Source organism: Acinonyx jubatus, chromosome C1 (assembly GCF_027475565.1).
Source record: "Acinonyx jubatus isolate Ajub_Pintada_27869175 chromosome C1, VMU_Ajub_asm_v1.0, whole genome shotgun sequence".
Taxonomy (NCBI): domain Eukaryota; kingdom Metazoa; phylum Chordata; class Mammalia; order Carnivora; family Felidae; genus Acinonyx; species Acinonyx jubatus.
The window spans coordinates 129,206,012-129,218,925 of record NC_069381.1 but is presented as its reverse complement, the minus strand read 5'-3'; the positions used below and the strand labels follow the sequence as shown (position 1 = coordinate 129,218,925).

Below are 12,914 nucleotides of genomic sequence, written 5' to 3'. Positions count from 1 at the left end.
AGGCATCTCAACCCCAGACTTTAGCCTCTACTACAAAGCTGTAATCATCAAGACAGCATGGTATTGGCACAAAAACAGACACACACCAATGGAATAGAATAGAGACTCCAGAATTGGACCCACAAATGTATGGCCAACTAATCTTTGACAAAGGAGGAAAGAATATCCAATGGAAACAAGACAGTCTCTTTCACAAATGGTGCTGGGAGAACGGGACAGCAACATGCAGAAGAATGAAACTAGACCACATTCTTACACCATTCACAAAAATAAACTCAAAATGGATGAAGGACCTGAATGTGAGACAGGAAACCATCAAAAAAAACCTAGAGGAGAAAGTAGGAAAAAACCTCTCTGACCTCAGCCACAGCAATTTCTTACCTGACACATCTCCAAAGGCAAGGGAATTAAAAGCAAAAATGAACTATTGGGACCTCATGAAGATAAAAAGCTCCTGCCCTGCAAAGGAAACAATCAACAAAACTAAAAGACAACCGATGGATTGGCAAAAGACATTTGCAAATGACATATCAGATAAAGGGCTAGTATCCAAAATCTATAAAGAACTCACCAAACTCCATACCTGAAAAACAAATAATCCAGTGAAGGAATGGGCAGAAAACATGAATAGAAACTTTTCTAAAGAAGACATCCAGATGGCCAACAGGCACATGAAAAGATACTCAACGTTGCTCCTCATCAGGGAAATACAAATCAAAACTACACTGAGATATCACCTCATGTCGGTCAGAGTGGCTAAAATGAACAAGTCAGGAGACTATAGATGCTGGTGAGGATATAGAGAAACAGGAACCCACTTGCACGGTTGGTGGGAATGTAAACTGGTGCAGCCGCTCTGGGAAACAGTATGGAGGTTCCTCAAAAAATTAAAAATAGATCTACCCTACAACCCAGCAATAGCACTGCTAGGAATTGACCCAAGGGATACAGGAGTACTGATGCATAGGGGCACTTGTACCCCAATGTTCATAGCAGCACTCTCAACAATAGCCAAATTATGGAAAGAACCTAAATGTCCATCAACTGATAAATGAATAAAGAAGATGTAGTTTATATATACAATGGAATACTACTTGGCAACGAGAAAGAATGAAATATGGCCATTTGTAGCAGCGTGAATGGAACTGGAGGGTATTATGCTGAATGAAATAAGTCAGGCAGAGAAAGACAGATACCATGTGTTTTCACTCATATGTGGATCCTGAGAAACTTAACAGAAGACCATGGGGGAGGGGAAGGAGGAAAAAAGTTAGAGAGGGAAGGAGGCAAACCATAAGAGACTCTTAAATACTGAGAACAAACTAAGGGTTGATGGGGGTGGGGCAGAGGGGAAAATGGGTGATGGGCATTGAGGAGGGCACTTGCTGGGATAAGCATGGGGTGTTGTATGGAAACCAATTTGACAATAAATTATATTTAATAATAATAAAAACATAATAAATTAATTAAAAAACCAAAAGGCACTAGTAATTCCTTTATAGAGAATATAAAGTTTAAGATAATAGAAAATGTGTATACTTAAGACACAAAAAATAGGTAAAAGTAGAATATGTCCCTTAGAGAGAACAGTCTGAGCAAAAATCAAGCATGCGGAAAGCTTCAGAGCACACCTGACAAGCTATAAGTAGTCGAATATGGTTAGATCACAGAAGAGTTGTGGAATTAAATTTAAAAAATGGTTACAGATGATTCACAGGTGGCCTTGATGTCAGAATTTTGGTCGATATATGAAAGCTGCTGAAGAAGTTTGAAAAAGGACTGATACAGCCAGAATTATGTTAAAGACTTATGAGCAGTGTATTTAGGATGGACCAAGTTGGGGAGAATTAGAAGCCACGGCATTTATTGTGAGGTTTAGCAATATTATTTACCCAATTAGTATAACAGAAACGAACCAGAGTTTTTGGCTCCTGTGAGAAGGCAGAGACTGATGTACAAATACGGAAAAAAGGACAAGCAACAGAGATTTTGCAGGAGAAGGTGATAAATTTTTTGAATGTGGTGAATTTGAGGTGAAAGCCAGTAAGAATATCCAAGAAGTAGGAGAGAGGAAAGAATAAAAGAAAAGTCAAGAGAGAAGTCAGGAGAAGTAATGACAATTTGGGAGTCACTGTCTGAGGAATGGAAATTGAAGCTTACCAAGTTAATAAAAACTAAGGACAAGAGAACAGATAAAAGAGATTGCTCATCACAACATATCTGGGCCCGCCCACAACCTAAAATAGATCCAAGACTTCTTATGAGATTATATAGGTATTTTTTTTCCTTTTTCATCTTAGAACTGTATGATTATATTTATTTTTGTGTCTGTTTGTTTAACATCTGTCTCCACAATGAGCCTATGTACTAGTCAGAAAAACAGAAACCACAGTTGGTATTTCAAACAGAAGAGATTTAGTACATAAAATTGTGTTTTGGGATGGAGTGAACGAAAATGAAGTGGCAGATCTAATCAGATGTCTTGTTCCCTCTCATGACACAAGAGACAGGACATCATTGCCTAGGTTTTCTTTTCTTGGGGCCATTCATGAATACTCCCTTGACTTTTTGAAAGTGGCTCACAAAAATGTACCTGCTTTTTCTTATTTCCTCAACTCTCCTTTTCATCTCTTACTTTCTGCTGCCCTTCAACTAACCTTGACTCTCCAGAGTCCCCAACACAAACTGCTCCTCAAGGTCAATTGCTCCTTCCTATTGAAATAATCCCTTTAGCCTTTATCCTCTCTTTCTGATGAATGGCAGCCTGTGTACAGGGAAGATGAAGGTGGATGCGTGCTGGCATCTGCAACATAGGAGTCTGCTAGAGGACAATGATTAGGTAACAGACTTAGTGTAAAACATCTCTTGAGCTTGGGAAACAAACCCCGTTAATTATGGTTCAGTTTTCATAAAGCAACAAAGTATTAGAAAAAGTTCCAGGAGAAATGCTCCTAGGCTGGTGGGAGCAAGAAGTAAGGTTGCTATTCCCCGTGCAGCCATGTCTGCTGCTCTTCACAGGAGGGAGGTGGGCTCCAGCTCCCCTTCTGCTGTCCCCGGCGCAAGTGGTTTCTGCCTGCCATGGAACATCCAGAACAAATGGTTGGCACCTTCTGCTATGGGTGTGTTCTCTCCTAAAATATCTAATATCAAGCAGACATTTTATTCTCTGAAGTCTAATTTACTTATGGAAAGCTCTCCTTTTTGTGCTAAATGAGAAATGCATATTTCTCCTAAAAATCATAGTTGTACCATTGTTTTAAATTTATTTATTTATGGGGCGCCTGGGTGGCTCAGTTGGTTGGGCGTCCGACTTCGGTTCGGGTCATGATCTCACTGTCCGTGAGTTAGGGCCCCGCGTCGGGCTCTGGGCTGACAGCTCAGAGCCTGGAGCCTGCTTTGGATTCTGTGTCTCCCTCTCTCTCTCTGCCTCTTCCCCGTTCATGCTCTGTCTCTCTCTGTCTCAAAAATAAATAAAACATTAAAACAAAATTAAAAAAAAAAGAAAGACACAAAGGGAAATTGCTTTAAAAAAATAAATAAATAAATTTATTTATTTATTTTGAGAGAGAGAGAGGAGAAGAGTGAGCACGCATGTGCACAAGTAGGGGAGGGGCAGAGAGAGAGACAAGGAGAGTGAGAATCCCAAGCATGCTCTGTGCGCATCTCTGGCCTTGAACTCAGGATCCCCTGTGATCATGACCTGACCCAAATCAACAGTTGGACGCTTAACCCACTGAGCCACCCAGGAACCCCATTGTATCTTTTTTAAAAAGTATCCTAATCTCTTGCCTTTATACGTTAAGAGTGCACTTCCCCCTACCCACCTGGATTTATGTCATAAGCTATTTTATTTCTTTAAGTCCAAGTTGCTGCTGCAATCAAAAGAAGTGAAGAAATCTCTGTTTTTATGTTTTGTTTGTTTGTTTGTTTGTTTGTTTTTCCTACAAGAGAAAGAGAACAGTCTGCTGAAACATCTGACATTTGGCCTCCCTGAACTTCATGTTATATGTATGACTCTGTATTTCTAACCAATAATTATTTTATATAAAAAACATATAATTCAGCACTCACCACATACTTCTGAAATCAATGTGTTATAAAGTGATATTAATGGCATTTGATGCAATAATAAAAAAGAAATGTTATAAGTTTGGGGATGTAGGCAAAAAAAAAACCCCACAGAAAACAAATAATAAGAGAGAATGTAGTGTGAATTGATGAAATACATAAGAAAGGGCAAAAAAGAAAAGATGTCAGGGGTTATCAAAGAGAAGATAACCAAAGAAAAAAATCAATAGAGAAAAGGGAGGAAAAAAATTTAGTAAAAGAAGTTTCATTCAAAACCCACTTGGATGGGGCACCTGGGTGGCTCAGATGGTTAAGCATCCAACTTTGGCTCAGGTCATGATCTCACGGTTCGTGAGTTCGAGCCCCATGTCGGGCTCCGTGCTGACAGCTCGGAGCCTGGAGGCTGCTTCGGATTCTGTGTCTCCCTCTCTCATTCTGCATCTCCCACACTCATGCTCTTCTCTCAAGAATGAATAAACATTAAAAACAAAAAAACAAAACAAAACAAAAACCTACTTGGGTTCAGGCTTTTGGGTCTCATTTTCAAACCCTAACTATTGCCAAAACTTACCTGATCATCAAACCCCCACACTCTGAATATCATTCCTCAAGGTTGCACCACTCATCAAAACCAAGTGGAGCAGGTGACAAGGTGAAATAACAAGGTAGCACCTGACATGTTCACTCGGAGGAACAAAGTGGAGTGGTGAGCCTGGCTGAAAAGAAAATTAACAACACATGTAGAAAACAAATAAAAAGAAATTAAAAATTACCTAGGATCCTAACACATAATCCATGTAAAAGTTTTGGTCTCTGTGTCCATCAAAGCTTGTATCTCTGTATGTATTTTTGAAATAAATCATACTATGCCTATTTTTGTCATTAACTTTTATACTTAAAAATATATTGTAAACAAGTTTTCCAAATAATAGATGTAGAAGTATAATATTTTAATACATTAGCATACTGTCTAATTTAGGAGAATTTCATCAAATAGTTGTTGAAAGGATTAATTTTATAGTCATTTAGAATTCCTTAAAAAAACATTATTTAACAAGTTCACCCATTGTTAGATTATTTAGGTTTATTTTTGTTACCCACTCACTCTTTCTTCCATTGTTCTATATTCTCAGCAAAAATACTGGGGTATTCTCTGGAACCATCAATGGTTCTGTGGAGGTTAGATTGTAAATGTTGGAGGGCATTGAATTACACTATTATGCTATTTTTTCTGGTGTGTGTGCATAGGAATGGGGTCACTAATATTTTTGGGGATTCTTTATTCCTTTGAGTGATCTGTTGTTTCACACAGTCCAAGTTGGCTGGAAATAATTCTTATCTGCAGGTTTTTATTTTATTTTTTTTATGTTTGTAAGGCCAGTTTTTACAGCTCACTTATGATATGTAATATCTTCTAGGATAGAATATTCCAAACTAAGCATAGAATTTTTGGGTTGTTTTATAAATATAAGTACTAGTCTCCCTCTCTTCTAAAAACTATGATACTGTGTCTGTGGATTGTTGTCCAAGAATCAGCATATTTAAGAAACTCTCCAGGGAGCACCTGCATGGCTCAGTTGGTTAGGCCTCCGATTCTATCTCAGTTCAGGTCTTGATCTGGGGATCATGGGTTCAGGCTCCATGTCCAACCCTGCATTGGGCATGAAGCCTAAGGAAGGAAGGAAGGAAGGAAGGAAGGAAGGAAGGAAGGAAGGAAGGAAGGAAGGAAGAAAGGAAGGAAGGAAGGAAGGAAGGAAGGAAGGAAGGAAGGAAGGAAGGAAGGGAGGGAGGGAGGAAGGGAGGAAGGAACAAGACGGAGGGAGGGAGGGAGGGAGGAAGGAAAGAAGGAAGGAAGAAGGAAGGAAGGAAGGAAGGAAGGAAGGAAGGAAGGAAGGAAGGAAGGAAGGAAGGAACTCTCCAGGAAGGTATTAGTTTGTTACATATCTTCATCATTACCACAGCCCCTGTGGTAAATTATGGAGGCAGCAGTTTGATGGAGGGGAGGAACATGATTTTCAAGATATTTTGAACTTCTCAGAACAAGACCTAGTGTTGGCCATTTCTTCTGACATTTTCAGGCTGAAAGCTACAAATCACTCTTCAGTTGCTTTTAAAAAGCAGCTTTAAGAATGAGCACAAACACTGGAAGTGATAAAGGTCAACAAAGAAGGAAGTTTGCTATTGGATGCTTTAGGAATTCTTGATGTATAAAGCAAAATTAAAAGAAAAAATTAGAAATTTTCTTTTGATTCTTCAATGGACCCAGTTATCCTTCCCACCAGTGCCAACTATTCTGTCTCAGGAAAAGAAAGATATAGAAGAACACAAATCTTTGACTTTTGTATTCCTTAAGCTTAAGACCCAAGGTTACACAATTGATTGTAAATTATATGTACTCTATCAGACACAAGGCATCCTTCCCCTTAACCCTAGACTAGCTAAAAATTACATAGTCTGGAGGAAGAGAGAGAGAGTAATAAGAGAACACAGCTAATTAAATACTCGTAGACAATCCTGAAAATAAATTGTGGTCTCTTCTACACTAATATCCTGCTGGGAAGAGGTGGGAAATAGAAAAATCCGCATAGATTTAGGATACCTCAGAGATAGAGGGACAAATTGCTCATCTTCTCTGTGGAGTTCCTGGCAGCTGCTATATGGAAAAGATGGCAATGTTGGCAGGTGGGCTTGGCATAGCCTCAAAGTTCCAGTGTAGTTATATGTCTCCTGTGGTCTAGGAGTGGCAAGGAAGTAGCTAAAAAAGAGTGAAACATGGTGATGGCTTGTCAGAGCATGCATATGCTGTGATTACTTGCACAAAACAAAAATGGTAAGGCAGTTGAGAGGCTGTTTCAGTGTGTACATCTTAGATAATGATGACCATCATGAAGCTAGGGACTTCCTCCCTTAACACCGCACCAATCCAATACTTTAACTCTCTATAAGCCCCTACAAATGTAGTCTTGTCCTTGAACAGAAGGAGGGAAGGGCTTTTTAAATAAATGAAAATTTCCTGAATTATCTGTAGTAAATTTTTCCCAAATGGGAAGAGTGAGATTTAAATAAAAACTTTGTTCCATTACAGAGACTTCAGGGAAAGTTATATTTTTTTCCAAACTTCCAAAACTATAGTCAGCTATCATATTAAGTTCTCCTGGGTGGAAAACAGTTGTTCCTATATGCTAAAAAAATTTGAAAGGAGAGTGAAGGAGAGGATTACAGATTAGAATAAAGGTTTTATGTTTTGGACCAGCCAATTCTTTCTGTGGAGCTTATCACATTTTAAACTTGGAAAAGGAAGAGAAAAATTTTGATGGAATGAGACACCCAGGTAATTCTGAGATTCTTGGGTTTACTGCTTCAAGTTACCATACTTCTATTTCCTAAGACTGAAGTGGTATTTAAAAGTAAATAGATGTTAAAGAATAAACAAGTGGGATATTGTTTGCATTACATTTTGCTGGATGCAAATCAGAAGTTTTATTTATTTACTTACGTATTTTGATTAAGAACTTACCAAACAGAATGCAGTAAACCAATATTGAATCCTACAGAAGTGAGTAGAAGGTGGGATTAGGCTCTTCTAATTCTGCCTTTGCCTTGGCCCTGGGTGAGAGATCAAGGACGGAAGGAATCTGCTAATATGAAAATTTGGCCTGAGAGACGTAATCCATTGTGCCATTACCAGTCAAATTCAACTCCCAAATTATATAGGTAATTCTCTTCTAGAAATGACTTACACACATGTTTACATCAGAAAAAGGGAAAATTTTATAGTACTCAGTATTTTCAGGTGGAACAAGTCAAAGATGTGGAATGGCAAAAAAAAAAAAAAAAAAAAATCTGTCGAATTGATCAAGGTCTCCAGGGCTTCTGGTATTTGAGGATGGGGAAAGGATGAGCACATGTGGTGTCATATGGTCCAGGTAGAAAGATGGCATAAAAATGGGCAAAGACCAAGAACTAAAGGCAAGTTACCTAAAGAGATTCAATCTGGCTAAAAGTGCATGTAAGTGTCTATCAAAAAAAGTAACTATATGAGTGTGAGAATATTTTTATTTTACTTATTTATACATTTAAATTCACCCTTTCCTTTTAATTTAAATTTTAGTGAACATACAGTGCAATATTAGTTTCAAGAGTAGAGTTCAATGGTCCATCACTTACATACAATACCCAGTGCTCAATCCCAACAAATGCCTTCCTTAATACCCATCACTCATCTAGCCCACCTCCCTCTGCCAACCCACAGTTTGCTCTCTATCATTAAGAGTCTCTTGTGGTTTGCTTCCCTCTGTTCTCTTTCCCCCCCTTTCCCATATGTTCATCTGTTTTGTTTCTTGAATTCCACACACACGTATGAGTGAAATCATACGGTATTCGTCTTTCTCTGATTGACTTATTTCACTTAGCATAATACATTCTAGCTCCATCCACGTCATTGCAATTGGCAAGATTTCATTCTTTTTGATGGCTGAGTAGAGTGTGAGAATATTTTGTCTATAATAGTATGCTTTCAATGTGATGTGCTCCCCCTGTCTGTCTGTCTGTCTATCTATCTATCTATCTATCTATCTATCTATCTATCTATCTATCTTCTTACCTCTCTCCTTCCCTTATCTCTCTGTCAAGGTCTTCATCTTCTTCTCCCCCTTTCTCCTTCCTCCTTTTTCTCTCCCTCTCCCTTTTTCTCCCTCCTTCTCTTCCTCTCTCTTTCCCCTATGGTTTTGGTTTGTTGGCAGTTGCTCTTTGTATATAGTTATTCTATTTTTCTTTAAACTTACGTCTGGGATACCTTTCTCTTTCTTTGTCTTAAATAATGGGTAATTTTCAATTTATATGTTTTGACTTTCCCCTTTCTATATGGGAGTAACTTAATGCAGTTAGTCATTTTTAGCTAGACTAAAAGCCTTTGTACATACGACTTTGTGTACATGTGAAGAGTATTCATGTAGGCTAACTTCCTAGCAGGGAAAGGTTTCTAAGGAGGGTCTAGTTTAGATTTTTATATACATACCAGACTATTTCCATAAACAATTTATACTCCTACTGAAATTTTATGCCCTCATGGAGGGACACATTATTGTGGGATTTCAGAAATCCATGCAGAATGAGAATGGTGTCACACAGTTTAGAACCTGGAATAGGGGGTCAGAGCTTTAACAGAAAAATGAAGTAATCTGCACAGGAAAAGGGATGTCAGTGCAAATAGACATAGGCTACATATAGGGGATTAATCAAATATCTAAATATATTAAATAAAATTGTAGATATGTGTCTCACTGCCAACAATGGTAGTTATAAATATGGAAAGAAAGAAAATTAGAATAAACTCCGTAGTGTTGGATTCAAATTAGAGGTGAATTCACGCTTTTGCAATAGAGAGATGGATGGATGGATGGATGGATAAGATAAATAGTAAAGAAACTAATGCATATGCAAATCAATACATATAATTCCAAATTCTAGTCACTGTGGTCTTGAGAAACAATCACTAACCTAATAGTAATGAACCCATCTAGTACAGATATTTGTTTTTGTTAACCATTTTCCATAAAAGAAAAAAAAAGGTACACTGCAGAAATAGCTTCTATCAGGCCTGGGGAAGAGAGAGTGTAATATGAACCTAGAATATCTTCTGGTACTGTCAAGAAAATGCTCAAAAAATGATGAAATACCTCAAAAGAATAGGAAAATTAGGTTACATGAGCTCCATTGACCAAATCTGGATAATTTGAGAATAAAATAAATTACAATCCAACAAATAAAAGTAAGGAACAATGAGATGACAAATATTAGAAAACTAAATGAAAGATTTGAAATTTTTATAAGGAATAGGATATTTACACAATTTCAAAATACCTTCTCACAAAATATCTGTAATTACAAAGGGGAAAAGAGTTACCTTATAGTAGACAAGATTGGAAGACACCATCTTAAATTAGTAAACACTATCAATAATGGCACGAATGGAAATACTTTGCCATTTGACAGGATGCATTGAGAAGAATACAGCATCACTTATGGGGTATTCCTGCCAAAGATGCAGTTGTGTATCTAGTCATAAGGAAGGCAATGTCAGACCAAGCTTGAGGAATATTCTAAAAAAAAAAAAAAAAGTCTATAATCTCTAAAAATATCAATCTCATGAAATTTAAGGAACTATCCCAAACTAAAAGACATGACAGAGACATTACAACAAAATGTAACATGTAATCTGGAATAGGATAATTTTGCTGTGAAAGATATTTTGGGGATGATTGCCAAGAACTGAATGGAGGCTGGTAATTAGATGATATCAACATACCAAGGTTAACTTTCTGGTTTGGATGGTTTTCCTGTGATTATTAGAAGAATGCCCTTACTTGAAGAAAATACCCATTGCAGTACCTGAGAAGTAGACAGAAAGTATAAAAAAATATTATATTTATACTGTACTTCCAACATTTCCATTAATTTATGATTCTTTTAGAGAGAGACTGCTTAAAATCATACTTATTTAAAAACTGATACCAACAAAAATATAGCAAGCAATAGGAAAAAACAGACCAATCATTCATGATTTTAATAGTTTTATAACATTTCTATAGATTCTTACTATACACACAATAGCACATACTGCAAACTATTGTACTCAGTTCTCACCTTAATCCTCACAGGGTTAAAATCATATGGTCATTTTCTCAGAGCTTTCTGATATAGTGCTTTCATCTTATTTCCCAGGATTTGGATTAGAGAATTTCTTCTTGTTCAAATAAGCAGAATTTGAAGAAGAAGAAATTCTCTAATAGGAGAGGAAAAAGCTTTTGAAGTGATCTCTTCTGGAAGCTTTATGTTCATTGCTATTCTTTAGCTTTCCCCAAATGCCCATAAGCCAGAGATTTCATGTGTTATTTCTGTAATTTGGTAGTTTTCGTTCAAATTATGCATTAAAAATGAATATCCATCTTAAAACAATTGGCATGATTAATTATCTACTAAATTTTTCATTTCACAAAAGGCAGTGTTTTATGCCATACACTTACACGGTTAAGGGACTTTTAAGTCAGAAAGACACATTTATGTTAAGTCAGGAATCAAGCTAAAATTTCTTGTAATCTCACATTCCTACTTTAAACTCTTTTTTTCTTCCTAGATTTTATTTCAAAAATCTACATTTCAATTACAACTATATTTTCAAAAAATTAGATATAGGAAATTAATACTATTCACACTGAAGAAATGTGTAGATAAGAATGACATAAAAAATTAAGATATGCTAATTAATTCTAAATGCAGTTATTACTATACAAAGCTACTGTTTTCACAAATGTTTAAACAAATGTTAATTTTTACCAAATGAATGTTTAAGATGAATACATTTCTGTAGCCTTTAAAAATTTTTTTTTTAAACATTTATTTATTTTTGAGACAGAGAGAGACAGAGCATGAACGGGGGAGGGTCAGAGAGAGGGAGACACAGAATCGGAAACAGGCTCCAGGCTCCGAGCTGTCAGCACAGAGCCCGACGCGGGGCTCGAACTCACGGACCGCGAGATCATGACCTGAGCCGAAGTCGGCCGCTCAACCGACTGAGCCACCCAGGCGCCCCTGTAGCCTTTTATTCTATAAGCTGATTAACAAATATTTGATAGAAAACAATGCACCAAATGAATACAATAAGCCAGAGGATTCCATTGCCAAATATGGAAATGTCGTTATTTTCACAGGTTATTTTTCAAATGTGTGTGTTTTTATAGGTAAAATTATTTGAAAAATAACCTGTGAAAATAAATATCACTGGACACTGCATGCATTTCCTAGAGGTGCTGTAACAGGGAGCCACGAACTACGCTACAGCTGCCTCCTCCTAGAGGGCTTGTTATTTTCAACATGGCGGCCTACATGCGGACCAGCCGGCAGAGACGGCGTGGCTGTGCAAGTACCTGCGGGAGCCGACCGGAAGGTGAGCCGCGCCAGCGAGAGCGCTGCTCGCGAGGCCCGCGCTTTCCAGCAGTGGGGCACCCTTCCACCCACACTTCCTCTCTCCCCGGGACTACCCCTGGGCATCCAGTCCTGTCCGGGTGGAGGGCCTAGCCCGGGGCAAAGCGCCTCGGTCCTACCAGGCGTCAGGCAGAGGGCCGGGGAAGAGCCAGAGTCCCCGAATGCAGTCCCGGTTCCCTCGGTGGGGAAGCCGAGGGGTGTGGAGCCCTCTGCCCCAGGGTTTTCCCTCCGGGCCTCAGGGCTACCTACCCCAGGGCTCTGGGCCCTAACAGCCGTGCTTGGAGGAGGCCTCTCGGCTCACCCCGACCAGGTCTCCCAGGGCCCTATCAAACCCCAGGGAACAGTGCCCTAAAGATGGGGTCACCTCCCAGAGGTGGTAACAGGAGCCGGGAGTGGCCGGTCCCCGACAGGAGATGCCGCCGCTTCTGGAACACGTCCCCAGTGCGTTTAGGTCCCTGCGGAATGGGAAGAAGGTAGGCCAGAGGGGTCGGGAAGCGATGTGCGAGAACGTCAGGTCATCCCTGTGTGGCGCCACTCGTCCCAGTTGCTTGTTAGGAGTGGTGCTTTACTTCTGCTAATTCATATACGGGCCCATTTTTTCAGTACATTGTGGAGCGAATTTCAGTAAGGAATAAACCCTCAATACAAATTATTTCCTGTCCCTTGTTTCATCATGATCCCTTCTTAACTCATTTCATTTTGCTCCTTGCTACTGCCTAGTCCAAGTTACACTAAATGTATGTGTGGGTAAAGGAATGACTGTAAGAGAAAAGGAATGCAAGTTTCTCCTATGCTGCTTTTCTGACAAACTAGTGCTTCGGTGCCTGATGGTGTTCAGCGGTTAGTGCTAGTGCCTGTTTTAC

At 38.7% G+C, this 12,914-nt stretch overlaps 1 long non-coding RNA gene across 2 annotated transcripts; it reads right to left on the bottom strand.

Annotated features, from left to right (window-relative positions):
• Positions 1-4,635: 4,635 nt before the first annotated feature.
• On the bottom strand, positions 4,636-12,501 carry LOC128312115 (uncharacterized). Of its 2 annotated transcripts, XR_008290961.1 has the most exons (6): positions 12,301-12,501; positions 10,376-10,458; positions 9,974-10,169; positions 7,586-7,674; positions 6,668-6,823; positions 4,636-4,784 (listed from the first exon to the last, which is right to left on the bottom strand). It is a non-coding gene; the product is annotated as an uncharacterized LOC128312115 (long non-coding RNA). The 2 variants fall into 2 exon arrangements; XR_008290963.1 differs by lacking the exon at positions 6,668-6,823.
• Between the last annotated feature and the right edge of the window lie 413 nt (positions 12,502-12,914).